The 14,309-nt window shown below is 41.5% G+C and overlaps 1 long non-coding RNA gene across 1 annotated transcript; it reads right to left on the bottom strand.

Annotated features, from left to right (window-relative positions):
• Positions 1 to 9,451: 9,451 nt before the first annotated feature.
• Positions 9,452 to 10,415, bottom strand: LOC129951479 (uncharacterized). Its single transcript, XR_008782189.1, has 2 exons — positions 9,840 to 10,415; positions 9,452 to 9,766 (listed from the first exon to the last, which is right to left on the bottom strand). It is a non-coding gene; the product is annotated as an uncharacterized LOC129951479 (long non-coding RNA).
• Positions 10,416 to 14,309: the final 3,894 nt, after the last annotated feature.

Consider the following 14,309-nt stretch of genomic DNA (forward strand, 5'->3'; position numbering starts at 1 on the left):
TAAATACACGCCGTTTGAGATTTTGGTTGCTTCCTTCCTGTTGCGATCTTTCTTGAATTTCAGTTGAATCTGCTTGATTGCCATCGTTCACATCATCATCTATTTAAACAAAAAATATTATTAAGATTTTTAATTTTGTTTAATTTTATACCTACCTGTGGGTGGAAGAACATCCTGCAAATCAATTACCATGTTATGAAGAACTGCTAAGGCTATAATAGTTGTTTTGGCATTTTCTAAGGAGCACCTCAAACCTGATAACAAAATGCGGAATCTTTAAACCGTGTTACGAGTAGCTATATGACCTATATTGTATCTTTCAGGATCCGTTTGAGGATTCAAAACGGGTATAAAGAGGATATTAGTACCCATCCCCAAGCAGACGACCATTGAACTCCCCATCATCAAATCGTTTGATTCTGCTTTCCCTAAAAATTGTTGTGGCTGCAAGGAAAAAAATGAAAGATTAGCATATTTTTCATGCTGTTTTATTTGGGAAATAAAAATCAAAAAATACACAAATACTGGTGTCGTTCTCCACTTCCATTCTTCGAATGATTCTGTTTCCAAAACAGAAGTGTTCTGCCCTTCTTGGTCAGTCAGTCCAACGGAATGGTTTCAGAAGACTTCTGGGCTCTTCCGAAGGTTTTCTGGACGACCAAGGGAAAGCCACCTGCAAAATAAAAGGATTCTTATGTGGCAAAACCATTAAGTAAACATACAAAATACTTAGCTTCGGCGTGGGAGGTTCCTTCTTTCCGTGCTGGAGCTGTCCGTCTGGGTGGTTTGTGTTTTTTGCATCCTTCTTCCTGGTTTCTATGTTTTTATGTTGTTTTTTTATGTTTTTATGTTTTTTGTCCGATATTTACTCGGGAATGAACATTAATATAACGCGCGAATATGATAAACGTGTTGCAATTTGCAAATAAATAATTTATAATTTTGGTTCTGTCAAAGTTAAATGAATAAGTTGACAGATGACAGCTCACTTCGTATCCCACTGTAGCAAGGGATATTTTTGCTTATCCAAGACACGACCCAGGATAGAAGAAGGGGGGTTGTTATTTACTGGCCAGATTTGAATATTTACGAGAAAGACCGTTGCGCTTATCAGCCGATAGTGCGGGCCAATAGTAATAAAGAATCGTTATATAATAATGATGAGGTGATGGGCTAGGTGGAAAGGTTAATAGATCACACGGTAGATCGACAGTTTTTACCATCTTCATCGGTGCGATCAGTAATAGGCCAAAGCTAGCGAATCACTAGTCAAGTGAAAGGTAGTGAGGGCGGTCATTGTGCTGCATTAGCAACGAATAGTTTGTGCCGGTTCAACAATAACAAAATCGAAATTGTGTTCGTCGTTACAAAAACCGAAGAATAGTTTGGTTCCATATTTGTTTTATTCGTTAACTAAAAGCGCGTAAAGGGTGAATTTTTGGGTGGACGCAATCATCGTAGAACCGAAAGACGAAACACGGTCGACCGTATAAATTGGTGCCTAGCCGTTGGAGGGAGGGCCAAAAAAGCCCCGAAGTTAAATCTGACCCGTGAAGCACCCGGGTCCACAAGTAACCCTATCTTATTAAAAAAAGAAATCATATTGGTAGTATAGTGACTAATTGGGCAGCTCAAATAAGCCTTTTCGAACACTCTGAGCGCCCCGAAAACTCACCCGCGCTGCGGATTTTTGCCTCCGCCGAAAAAGACTTTAGTATATGCACGCAGACAAAAGATTCATTATTGCTCAAGAAAACAGAAGTGCCGTCCGATAGTCCGTAGTGAAGCCCTGGCGTTTTACATATCACCGGCAGGCAAGACGCGCCTGAGCACGCATGGAAGAACGACGTTTTTGTTTGGTCATCTCCATTACCATGGCTACTTATTTATACAATTATAATTAATTCAATTATTTATTCAAAATTTTATTTATCTATTACATTCTTCTTATATTCTTCAATTATCGGCTTAATATTCAATCCTTATTCCTTTTTTTTTGTTGTTATATTTGTTTTTTTTTGTTTGATAGTTATTCTCACTGTGGTTTGGTTTTTTTAAACTCAGTTCAGAATTATTTATTTTGTTGTTCCAATTTAATTCTTATTTCAACTTGCCATAGGGAGTGTTTGCTAACGTGGGGTAGGTTTCAACAATTCAAAGCAGCGCGACGGCGACGACACGTCGACGACAGCGCGCGCTTAACGCAACATTTTGCTCGTCCCCTCGTATACACCCGCATAAGAGCTCTGTGTAGGTAGGAACGGCGGATTGTAAGTCAAGCCCTGGATTGGGCAATAGTAAGACCCCCACTTTATTGAACCGACTCTTAGGTAGAGGTTGATATATATATTTCATTCTTATTGTAATTAGAGTAAATTTATTAGCATTAAAATTATTTCTAGTTAAGTTTGTTTTTTTGTTAGTACGATTTTGTTAGAGTCAACTATTTTGTTTTCTTGGATGTTTTTTTTCTGAAGCAATAAATCGAATGTTAATCACAAATTGATAGAATGTCTATTCAGCTTCGATTCTGTTCCTTTTTTTTTGTTCATGTCTGAGATGTTTGTTATCATGAAGTGGTGAGTCAATTGGATGGAGGTGCGGTAAGGTAAGCGGGTTTTCGAAAAGGGGTAGGATGTGAGTCCACCACTGACTTGTCTCCAGTTTTGGGGAATCCGAGATTCCGGCCGAATGGATTCCAGGCTGGGAGGGAACAGGCCAAACCGTGACGTCATCAACGGCGTCCGAGGAAAGCGAACCAGTGGTGGTGGTGTATCACTATTTTTTAAATCTAGTGTATTAATAAAGGCATGATCTATGTTTTTGGAAAGAGGTGAGGTCCAGCTACGGTGGCAAGACCCCCCCATCCGACGAGTATAGCTGAGCAACGCAAGCATGCCGCAGCTACCGTAGCGGACATTCCTTCCCTTCCCCGATTCCGCCCAAGTCCTTCTCCTGAAGATTCCTTCCTCGCCCGTCCCTCTCCTACCCATACCTTCCTTGTTGCCTCGTTTCAAATGGCGCCCAACGTTTTGCCCAAGTCATTCCCTTTTGTTCTGACGGTTGACTTCAAAGCAGCTCGTATGTCTTGACCGGTATGGCTCATAAGCATGACCGGTTAACTGCGACGGTCTGGTTTGACGGCGACAGTCAGAACATATCAGTGTAGTCCTTGATTGCTTCCGCGGAAGAGTCGAGAGTCTTGGATGACTTCTATTTTAGAGATCATAATCATTAAGTGGAAACGCGCCAAGATTCTTGTACTGTGAAGCGAAAGTAATGTGCATGTGTCCTGTTTCGATAGAGGTCGTTGTCAGCTTGGAGACAAATCGTAAGTCTTGATGCGGATAGCTCTTAAGCAAGCCACCTCAATTGCGACGATGCGTTTCCTTGCAGGCAGCGATACCTATCGAAAATCGTGTTGATGTGTTGTCCAAATTGTTTCTTTGGTAGTTCGCTTTTCTCGGATAAGAATTTACAAATTATAAATCTAGAAAATTAAGCAAGTCAGCAAGGTGGAACAACATAATTGGAAAAAGACAGCAGCCCTTTTCGAAAGCCAGCTGCCTAAAACACCTCCGTATGTTATATAGAAAAAACAATCAAAAAGGTATTACAGAAATTCACCCCATTAATGAGGATTAAGAATTAGAAGAGTTAAGTATCAACAGAATTTGATAAAGGTGTTGGTACAATTTGTTAGGAATAAGTCGTTAAGATAGAAGATAGTTTTGTTTGTTATTTACATACATTGTTTTGGTAATTTTCGATTAATACCAAGTAATTAAGACCTTATTACTTAGTGCGTCACCTCATCAGTACCTAGGATATCAGTCTTACAAAGATAAAAAGTGAAGGTGGACGAGCTCGTATCAGTTGGCGAAGAGGAAGAGAAGACGGGGAGGGCAAGAAAAGACAGGTGTGGAAATAGACCAGTCACTAGATCCCTATTAAAACAACGTGCGAATAGCAGGAGAGAGATGCCCGTCTCACACTCCCCGACAAAAGAAAACGAAAAGGGTGCTCAAAGCTCGAAACAATCGAGGTCTGAACAACCGGAACGACCCCCTAGCGCAGAAGAAGGTCTGGGTCAAAGTCACTCGGGTAGTGGTATTTCCTCTGGGAGTCAGATAACTTCGATTCAAACCCCTTCTTTCAGCAATATTAGCCCTCTGGGAAACCAGAATTCTCCAAATAATCATCCTCTGAAGCAAATTCTAGAAATAATAGGAGTCCAAACTACCCGGGCTACCGAACAGAATTTAAATAACATGGACGAACAATCCGTCTGGGCTGAGAGACCAGAGGAAGGGGCTGGAATCTCGCATGAAATCAGGGCGGCAATAAATTTAGCTGTCGCGGAATCGGTGAAAACCGAACTTCAAAAGGGACTGGCCGAGTTCTTCAGGGAACACAATATCCCTTCACTGGTAACTCAATCTGAGGAAAATAGGGCTCCTGAAGTCCACCCCGCACCAGTGACTAATGCAACAAACAATGGTGGATTATTCAACCAGCCACCACCGCCGATACGTGACCGACCACCCCAGCTGGATCACCATGCAAGACCCTTTGTCCCAGTAGGTAACCCAGGTTTAGGTTTAGGGATGGGAGGAAGTCAACCAGGGACTTCATTTTGGGGTGGACCGATACCTAATCCAGGAGGCCCCCCACCGACTTGGTTTTCTCCCGTTAGTTTTTCAAATGGCGTGAATCGTCCAGCTATCCGAGTGGATAAATGGGGCATAGTGTTCGATGGGAAGTCGGAATCCCTCACGGTAGAAGATTTCATCGGACGGGTGGAAATGTTACAGGCAAGCCATAACTGCTCCTGGACTGAGGTATTAAGAGACTTTCATCTCTTCCTCGCCCACGATGCCAAACAGTGGTACTGGCAGTACCAGATGGAGAATTCTACGCGTCGTCCCGATTGGCCAATGCTGCGAGAAGCCTTGAAGCGTCAATTTAGAAACCCTAAAACGGATTGGGACATCATGCGAGAGATAGGGGCCAGGCAGCAAGGATTGAGAGAGTCCAGCGACGATTTTTTCACGGCAATTAGCAAATTGCGTTACCAACTTAGAACACCTGTGAATGAGACAGATCTGGTGAGAGTGGTCAAAGGCAATCTGAATGAAAGGGTAAGAAACTTAGTCTATCCTCAAGCCATCTACTCGATGGATCACTTGAGGATAGCCTGCAAAGAAGTGGAATATGTGTTTTATAAGGAGGATAGGGAAAATAAAAGATTTCCGAAGCCACCGGTTCGATTTGCCAATGAACTCGATGCGGATGTGACGCATGGAGAATATTTAGAGGCATTCCAGCAACAGAGTCTTCGTCCAAAACAAAATCGAGGGTACGGAGACGCAAAGTCGTGGGTGTGCTGGAACTGCAAGGTGCGAGGTCACTCGTTCGTAGACTGCCCATCCTCAGTCAGGAACATTTTTTGTTATAGGTGCGGTCAGGAAGGAGTGATTACTCCAAAGTGTCCGGTATGCAACCCGGAAAACTCGATTCGGAACGCGAGGAACCAGGGGGATACGCGTTCGGCCGAGACTCCCCCACCGACTGTCAATCCCCAATAAGAAAATCAAATAAAGGCAATTGCCAAATTCAAATACTAGTAAGAGACCAATCAAATATAAATATTAACCCCAAAAATGAGGTAATTAACCGGAAATGGAAACCCCTTCACATAAGAATAAAAGAATACCGAGAAGCAAGAGATCGTATCTTCGGTAGCAACACCGCAGGGCCGACCAAAAGAATCCTCAAGGCTAGAGAAAGGTTTAAGAATAGGAAATTAATTAGAAAAAGCATAGCGTCGACAGTAGTGGATACTAATTCCGACCCCCGACCGTATGCTAAAGTTGGGATCGCTAACAAGGAGGTGCTAGGCCTACTTGATAGCGGGGCTAGCGTTAGTATCCTGGGGAAGGGTTGCCTGAAATTTGTAGAAGAAATTGGATTAAAAGTACAACCTTATAAGTCGGGCGTTAGGACTGCTGACGGTAGGAACCAAGATATAGTCGGTAAGGTCCACACGTTATTAAGGTACAAGCAACAGAATCACCCATTAACGCTGTACTTAGTTCCAAACCTCGATCAGGAGTTATATTTAGGTATCGATTTTTGGAAGGCCTTTCAAATTGCCCCAAGTTTGGTGAGTGCTTTGTCGGGACCGGAGGTAGAAGCCGATTTAAAAAATGCTCATGATCTTTCTTTCGATCAACGGTCTGATTTGGAGGCAGTCAAGAGGAAATTCTTAGATTTTGATCGCCATGGCCTGGGGAAAACTTCGTTGGCAGAGCATTCAATAGATACGGGAGACTCGGTTCCAGTGAAGCAGAGGCACTACCCCGTCTCTCCAGCGGTGCAAGCCAATCTGTACCAGGAAATAGACCGGATGCTGAAGCTCGGAGTTATCGAGGAGAGTGAGAGCCCTTGGTGCTCACCGGTTGTCCTTATTAAGAAGCCAGGCCCAAACGGTACCATTAAATACCGTTTCTGCCTGGATTCGCGTAAGGTCAACGCGGTCACCAAAAAGGACGCTTACCCTCTCCCCCATATTGACGGGCTTCTCAGCCGGCTATCTGATACCTACTTTATAAGTAGCGTTGACTTAAAGGAAGCATTCTGGCAGATCCCGTTGGAAAAACGGAGTAGGGAGAAAACTGCTTTCGTGGTGCCAGGGAGACCTTTGTACCAGTTCACGGTCATGCCATTTGGGCTGTGTAATGCTGCCCAAAGGTTATGCCGTTTAATGGACAAGGTAATCCCGGGGCGACTGCGGGAGCGAGTTTTTGTGTATTTGGATGATCTGCTCGTAGTTTCTCCAGACTTCGAGACACATATCGCCTTGCTGGAGGAAGTAGCCGACTGTCTAAAGAAAGCAAATCTCACCATCAACGTTAAGAAGTCCAAATTTTGCTTCAAAGAGTTGAAGTATTTGGGCTATATCGTTGGTGGTGGGAAATTGAGGACCGATCCGGAGAAAATAGAAGCGGTTGTCAATTTTCCGTTGCCGAAAAATCCGAGACAAGTCAGGCGGTTGCTTGGTCTAGCGGGGTGGTATCGAAGGTTCATTAAGAATTTTTCTAGCTTGACGGCTCCACTGACGGATACGTTGAAGAGCAAAAATACTAAGTTCATCATGACCGATAAAGCGAAAACCGCATTCGAGGAGCTTAAAAAGGCGTTAGTTTCATCTCCGATTTTAGTTAGACCCGATTTTCCTAGGAGATTTTTCATTCAGTGTGACGCGTCGGATACCGGGATCGGCGCGGTCCTATTTCAAAAATATGAGAATGGCCAAGAATGTCCAATTTCTTATTTCTCCCAAAAATTAAATCCTTGCCAGCGGAACTATAGCGTCACCGAAAGAGAGTGTATGGCGGCCGTCATGGCGATAAAAAAATTCCGGCCCTATGTTGAAGGCATGGAATTCACTGTCATAACCGACCATTCAAGTCTCAAATGGCTGATGTCCATGAAGGACTTGAGTGGGCGGTTGGCTCGGTGGAGCCTAGATTTGCAATCCTATGTCTTCGACATAGAGCACCGGAAGGGGTCGCTGAACGTCGTTCCCGACACTCTCTCTCGGGCGCACGCAGACGAATTAACGTTGGAATGGGTAGCCCCTCTCATAGATTTAGAATCGGCTGAATTTAAGTCGGAGGAGTATAAAGAGCTGGTAGAAACCGTTGGAAAACATGCCGAAGCGTTTCCGGACTTAAAGACAGAAGATGGTTTTCTGTATAAGCGCACCATCCCTCAATCTACTCAGATCCCTCTTTCCGATCACACTTGGTGTTTATGGGTTCCTTCGACATTAACTGAAGACCTAGTCAGGAAGGCCCATAATCCCCCTAATTCCGGTCACGGAGGAATCGCCAAAACTCTCCATCGAATTCGGCAACATTTCTTCTGGCCGAACATGACTGTCCAGGTCCGTCAGTTTGTGATTAATTGTGAGGTGTGTAAACTGTCTAAGTCTTCAAATCAAGTGTCCCGACCACCTATATGTACGAGCTATCTGTCTGAACGTCCCTTCCAAAAACTGTATGTAGATTTTATTGGACCTTACCCCAGATCAAAAAATGGTAATACGTGTGTCTTCGTTGTCCTCGACCATATGTCGAAGTATGTTTTTTTGAAAGCCTTACGCGCGGCAAATTCGAAAAGTATCATAAAATACCTCAGGGAAGACATCTTCAACACGTTTGGGGTACCCCAAGTACTCCACTCAGACAACGGAAAGCAATTCGTCTCGAAGGAGTTTCAGAACTTCCTACAACTATATGGGATACGACACTTTAAGACCGCCAATTATTCGCCCCAGTCCAACGCGTCCGAGCGTGTAAATAGGACCTTGCTTGCAGCTATAAGGTCGTACCTGAAGGAAGACCAAAGGGACTGGGATGCCCACCTAAGCGAAATAGCTGCAGCGTTGCGGAGTTCGGTACACACGGCGATAGGGGTGTCCCCTTACTTTGCCGTATTTGGGATGAATATGCTAACCCATGGCAGCAGTTACGAGTTGGTACAAAAATTGAACGTGCTTGAAGATGGCGAGATAGCAGTACTTCCCCGAAATAATCGACTACAGCTTCTTAGGAGCCGACTTAAAGAGTCTATCCAAGAAGCCAATGAAAAGAGCGCGCGGGTGTACAACACTCGTTCCCGCAGCGTGCGATATTTGCCAGGTCAAGAAATTTACAAGCGAAACTTCATCTTAAGCGATGCTTCCAAGAGAATAGCCGCAAAATTGTGCCCTAAATATGTTAAATGTCGGATTGTGAAGTCAGTGGGTAAAAGTCTATACGAGTTGGAAAATCTAGCAGGGAAGAAAATTGGCATATTTCATGCCAAAGACTTAAAGCAGTGAGAAAATGTCGAAAAAAGACAGAGATAAACAGTAAAATCAAAAAAGGAAAACGGTCTTGAACAGTCCAAAACGTATTGATTAATGAATCACGCAACTCTTGTCAAAGATCATGAATATCACATTACATAGGCATTTTTTCTTTAAACTTTTACATAACGTAAAGTTCAGGAATTACACTGGTGAGAACCCTCTACCTAAAGACTGAACTAATTGTTAATAATCTGTGATCAAATTAGAACATAATGTAGATTTCCTTGGAATTCTACATTCCCAACCATGATATCTTCTCAAGATTGATTTTTCGTTCTTATTTATTTCTTCGTCCTTTAAACGGTGATATTTTCTTAAGACTGAATTTTTTTTAAATTATTTATTCCACCTTCCTGCGAACATCTGTGATATAGGCTTAGCCAACACGTGTAATGTCCATTTCATGTTATTATATTAACGCTAATTCAATTTAAAATTTGAACATCTAAACTTAGGCCCCAAACATGCAAATCGCAACTCGGCACAATGACATTCACGACAAACAAAACACGAAAGTTAAAACGTCTGAAATTGGTATCGGTTTTGTCTTTATTGCTTCAGGAAGCTATTTAGTCGAGTGTATGCGAACTTATACTAAAATTACGTACTAGACTTAACTCGATGATCTTATAATTTAAACCTTAAAACTATTGGGATACTTAAGTCTAGGAATGTCTTAATCACAACCTCACCTCGATGAATAGTACCGTCTTTCTTGAAATCACGTATGCCCGGCTTTGGGGCGTGAGTTCTTCCCCACTTTGGACTACAACGTTTGTTTAGGGAGCAGCCTTCACCGTCTCTGTTCTTCCAGTAGCTGGTACCAGATCCGGAGTTTTGTTGTGGCTGCAAGGAAAAAAATGAAAGATTAGCATATTTTTCATGCTGTTTTATTTGGGAAATAAAAATCAAAAAATACACAAATACTGGTGTCGTTCTCCACTTCCATTCTTCGAATGATTCTGTTTCCAAAACAGAAGTGTTCTGCCCTTCTTGGTCAGTCAGTCCAACGGAATGGTTTCAGAAGACTTCTGGGCTCTTCCGAAGGTTTTCTGGACGACCAAGGGAAAGCCACCTGCAAAATAAAAGGATTCTTATGTGGCAAAACCATTAAGTAAACATACAAAATACTTAGCTTCGGCGTGGGAGGTTCCTTCTTTCCGTGCTGGAGCTGTCCGTCTGGGTGGTTTGTGTTTTTTGCATCCTTCTTCCTGGTTTCTATGTTTTTATGTTGTTTTTTTATGTTTTTATGTTTTTTGTCCGATATTTACTCGGGAATGAACATTAATATAACGCGCGAATATGATAAACGTGTTGCAATTTGCAAATAAATAATTTATAATTTTGGTTCTGTCAAAGTTAAATGAATAAGTTGACAGATGACAGCTCACTTCGTATCCCACTGTAGCAAGGGATATTTTTGCTTATCCAAGACACGACCCAGGATAGAAGAAGGGGGGTTGTTATTTACTGGCCAGATTTGAATATTTACGAGAAAGACCGTTGCGCTTATCAGCCGATAGTGCGGGCCAATAGTAATAAAGAATCGTTATATAATAATGATGAGGTGATGGGCTAGGTGGAAAGGTTAATAGATCACACGGTAGATCGACAGTTTTTACCATCTTCATCGGTGCGATCAGTAATAGGCCAAAGCTAGCGAATCACTAGTCAAGTGAAAGGTAGTGAGGGCGGTCATTGTGCTGCATTAGCAACGAATAGTTTGTGCCGGTTCAACAATAACAAAATCGAAATTGTGTTCGTCGTTACAAAAACCGAAGAATAGTTTGGTTCCATATTTGTTTTATTCGTTAACTAAAAGCGCGTAAAGGGTGAATTTTTGGGTGGACGCAATCATCGTAGAACCGAAAGACGAAACACGGTCGACCGTATAAATTGGTGCCTAGCCGTTGGAGGGAGGGCCAAAAAAGCCCCGAAGTTAAATCTGACCCGTGAAGCACCCGGGTCCACAAGTAACCCTATCTTATTAAAAAAAGAAATCATATTGGTAGTATAGTGACTAATTGGGCAGCTCAAATAAGCCTTTTCGAACACTCTGAGCGCCCCGAAAACTCACCCGCGCTGCGGATTTTTGCCTCCGCCGAAAAAGACTTTAGTATATGCACGCAGACAAAAGATTCATTATTGCTCAAGAAAACAGAAGTGCCGTCCGATAGTCCGTAGTGAAGCCCTGGCGTTTTACATATCACCGGCAGGCAAGACGCGCCTGAGCACGCATGGAAGAACGACGTTTTTGTTTGGTCATCTCCATTACCATGGCTACTTATTTATACAATTATAATTAATTCAATTATTTATTCAAAATTTTATTTATCTATTACATTCTTCTTATATTCTTCAATTATCGGCTTAATATTCAATCCTTATTCCTTTTTTTTTGTTGTTATATTTGTTTTTTTTTGTTTGATAGTTATTCTCACTGTGGTTTGGTTTTTTTAAACTCAGTTCAGAATTATTTATTTTGTTGTTCCAATTTAATTCTTATTTCAACTTGCCATAGGGAGTGTTTGCTAACGTGGGGTAGGTTTCAACAATTCAAAGCAGCGCGACGGCGACGACACGTCGACGACAGCGCGCGCTTAACGCAACATTTTGCTCGTCCCCTCGTATACACCCGCATAAGAGCTCTGTGTAGGTAGGAACGGCGGATTGTAAGTCAAGCCCTGGATTGGGCAATAGTAAGACCCCCACTTTATTGAACCGACTCTTAGGTAGAGGTTGATATATATATTTCATTCTTATTGTAATTAGAGTAAATTTATTAGCATTAAAATTATTTCTAGTTAAGTTTGTTTTTTTGTTAGTACGATTTTGTTAGAGTCAACTATTTTGTTTTCTTGGATGTTTTTTTTCTGAAGCAATAAATCGAATGTTAATCACAAATTGATAGAATGTCTATTCAGCTTCGATTCTGTTCCTTTTTTTTTGTTCATGTCTGAGATGTTTGTTATCATGAAGTGGTGAGTCAATTGGATGGAGGTGCGGTAAGGTAAGCGGGTTTTCGAAAAGGGGTAGGATGTGAGTCCACCACTGACTTGTCTCCAGTTTTGGGGAATCCGAGATTCCGGCCGAATGGATTCCAGGCTGGGAGGGAACAGGCCAAACCGTGACGTCATCAACGGCGTCCGAGGAAAGCGAACCAGTGGTGGTGGTGTATCACTATTTTTTAAATCTAGTGTATTAATAAAGGCATGATCTATGTTTTTGGAAAGAGGTGAGGTCCAGCTACGGTGGCAAGACCCCCCCATCCGACGAGTATAGCTGAGCAACGCAAGCATGCCGCAGCTACCGTAGCGGACATTCCTTCCCTTCCCCGATTCCGCCCAAGTCCTTCTCCTGAAGATTCCTTCCTCGCCCGTCCCTCTCCTACCCATACCTTCCCTGTTGCCTCGTTTCAAAATTCGTGAGTAATGAGTGCTGCCTCTCCAGCGGCATCCAATGTCATTAATTTTAAGGGATGCGTCGCACACTACTTGCGTATTCAGCGTGAAAAACCCTTTTCTGTAAATATAGTACTGCCCTGATGGGCCACCTACTTTTGGGATCCTTATATGGGTACAGTTAATGGCCCCAACAACCTTTGGAAACTCCCGTATTTGAGAGAACTTGTTCATAGTTCTTATCTGGTCTGAAAAAGAAGTTGGCATTTTAAATATCAATTTGTTGCCAGACTTACGGCATTATTCACGTTTTCATTTCGCTTTAAGTTTCGTATTTACAGTGTTGGACAAAGAATTAGCACAAAAAGCCTTTTTTTTCGGTTTATGATGCTCTATAATAATGAGAAGTAATAGTTTTAAAAAAAGTTTTATATTTTGATATTCTAGGTAGTATCACCCTGTTATTTCTTTCAAATATCCCGTTACTTAGTTGTTCTCCCATTTTTTCTAAACGCAAGCTAGTGGCTACGTAGTCAAGGGATTCTGATTGGCTAAATTTAACTATAAAAGTAGTTGAAATTTCCCCTCCGACGTAGTTTAAAAAATTCGGATAGAAAGTTAGTTTCAGAATCAGCTGCTCGGTAAAGTAACATGAATTCAAAATGAAATAAATTGCCTAATATTTAAATACATACATAAATCATTTAAATTGTGTCTTAAACTTGATTTTACTGAATTTAAAACCACAAAAGATAAGTTAAAGTTATCAAATCAAAAATGTTTCTTTTTTTATATATTTGCATTTGTCAATGTCCAGATTGACTAGCTTTGTATTGTAGGTTTGCATTCACAAAGCTAGTTGAATTTTGACTACGTAGCCACTAGTTTTGTGAATGCTACCAATGTGTAGCATTCAAATTTTTGTGGTCATAAGATTAGCACATGTTCTAAGAAATATTTTTAAATCAAAGTAAAACTTTTTATTTGATAAAAATTGAAATCTTTAAGAAAAAAGTAAGTCGATTTGAGTGTTTTATTCCATAATTTAATAATATTTATTGGTAAGATGGGTCGAAAACAATCGTGTTCGGCAGAACTAAGAAAACCATTATTCAAATGAAAAATAACGGTAAAATGATTCAGGAAATCGCCAACGATATGGGACGATCAAGAAAATTGGTTTGCAATGCAATAAAGTATATTTATATCCATCATACAACCAACCCTATTCAGAAAAAGCCCCCTCCTAAAAAGACAACACCTGCTAATGATCGTATTATTTCTTCTTATGCCAAAAAAGCCATTTCTTACATCAAAAGAAATTCAAACCATAGTGATGGAAGAGTATGGTATATCAGTAGTAGCAGAACTATACGCAGAAGGCTAAATGAAAAGGATTTGATTGGATACGTGGCACAGCACAAGCCTCTGGTCTCAAAGAAAAATATTAAAGCAAGACTTCAGTTTGCTCGAAGCAATGGAACCAAACCTTTTTCATTTTGGAAAACTGTCTTATGAAGTGACGAGTCAAAATTCAATAGACTCGGATCAGATGGAAAGAGTCATGTTTGGCGACCACCAATAGCAAGAACTCAATCCGAGGTACACGATAAAAACAGTTAAGAACGGTGGTGGTTCCATGAGCATCATTTTCATGGTTCGGTGTGGGACCCATTGTAAGATGATAATATGCCATTGACGTGGAAGATTATGCAAATAAATGTTCTTCCCTGGCCAGCGCAGAGTCCTGATCTGAATTCCATAGAGAAACGATGTGGAACATCAGATTGAGCAAAAAAAACAGAAAAATTTTGCAGACCTTTGGGAAACAATCAGAGAAGCCTTGAACAGCATTCCAATTCAGAGATGCCAGCGGTTAGTGAAGAGTATTCCTCGCCGGTTGCAATGTGTAATAAGGCAGAAAGGTTTCCCAACAAAATATTGAGGAACAAATTTACTTTCCGTTCTTTTTACGTTTTAAAAATTGA

The sequence above is a fragment of the Eupeodes corollae genome, chromosome 3, assembly GCF_945859685.1.
Source record: "Eupeodes corollae chromosome 3, idEupCoro1.1, whole genome shotgun sequence".
Classification (NCBI taxonomy): Eukaryota; Metazoa; Arthropoda; class Insecta; order Diptera; family Syrphidae; genus Eupeodes; species Eupeodes corollae.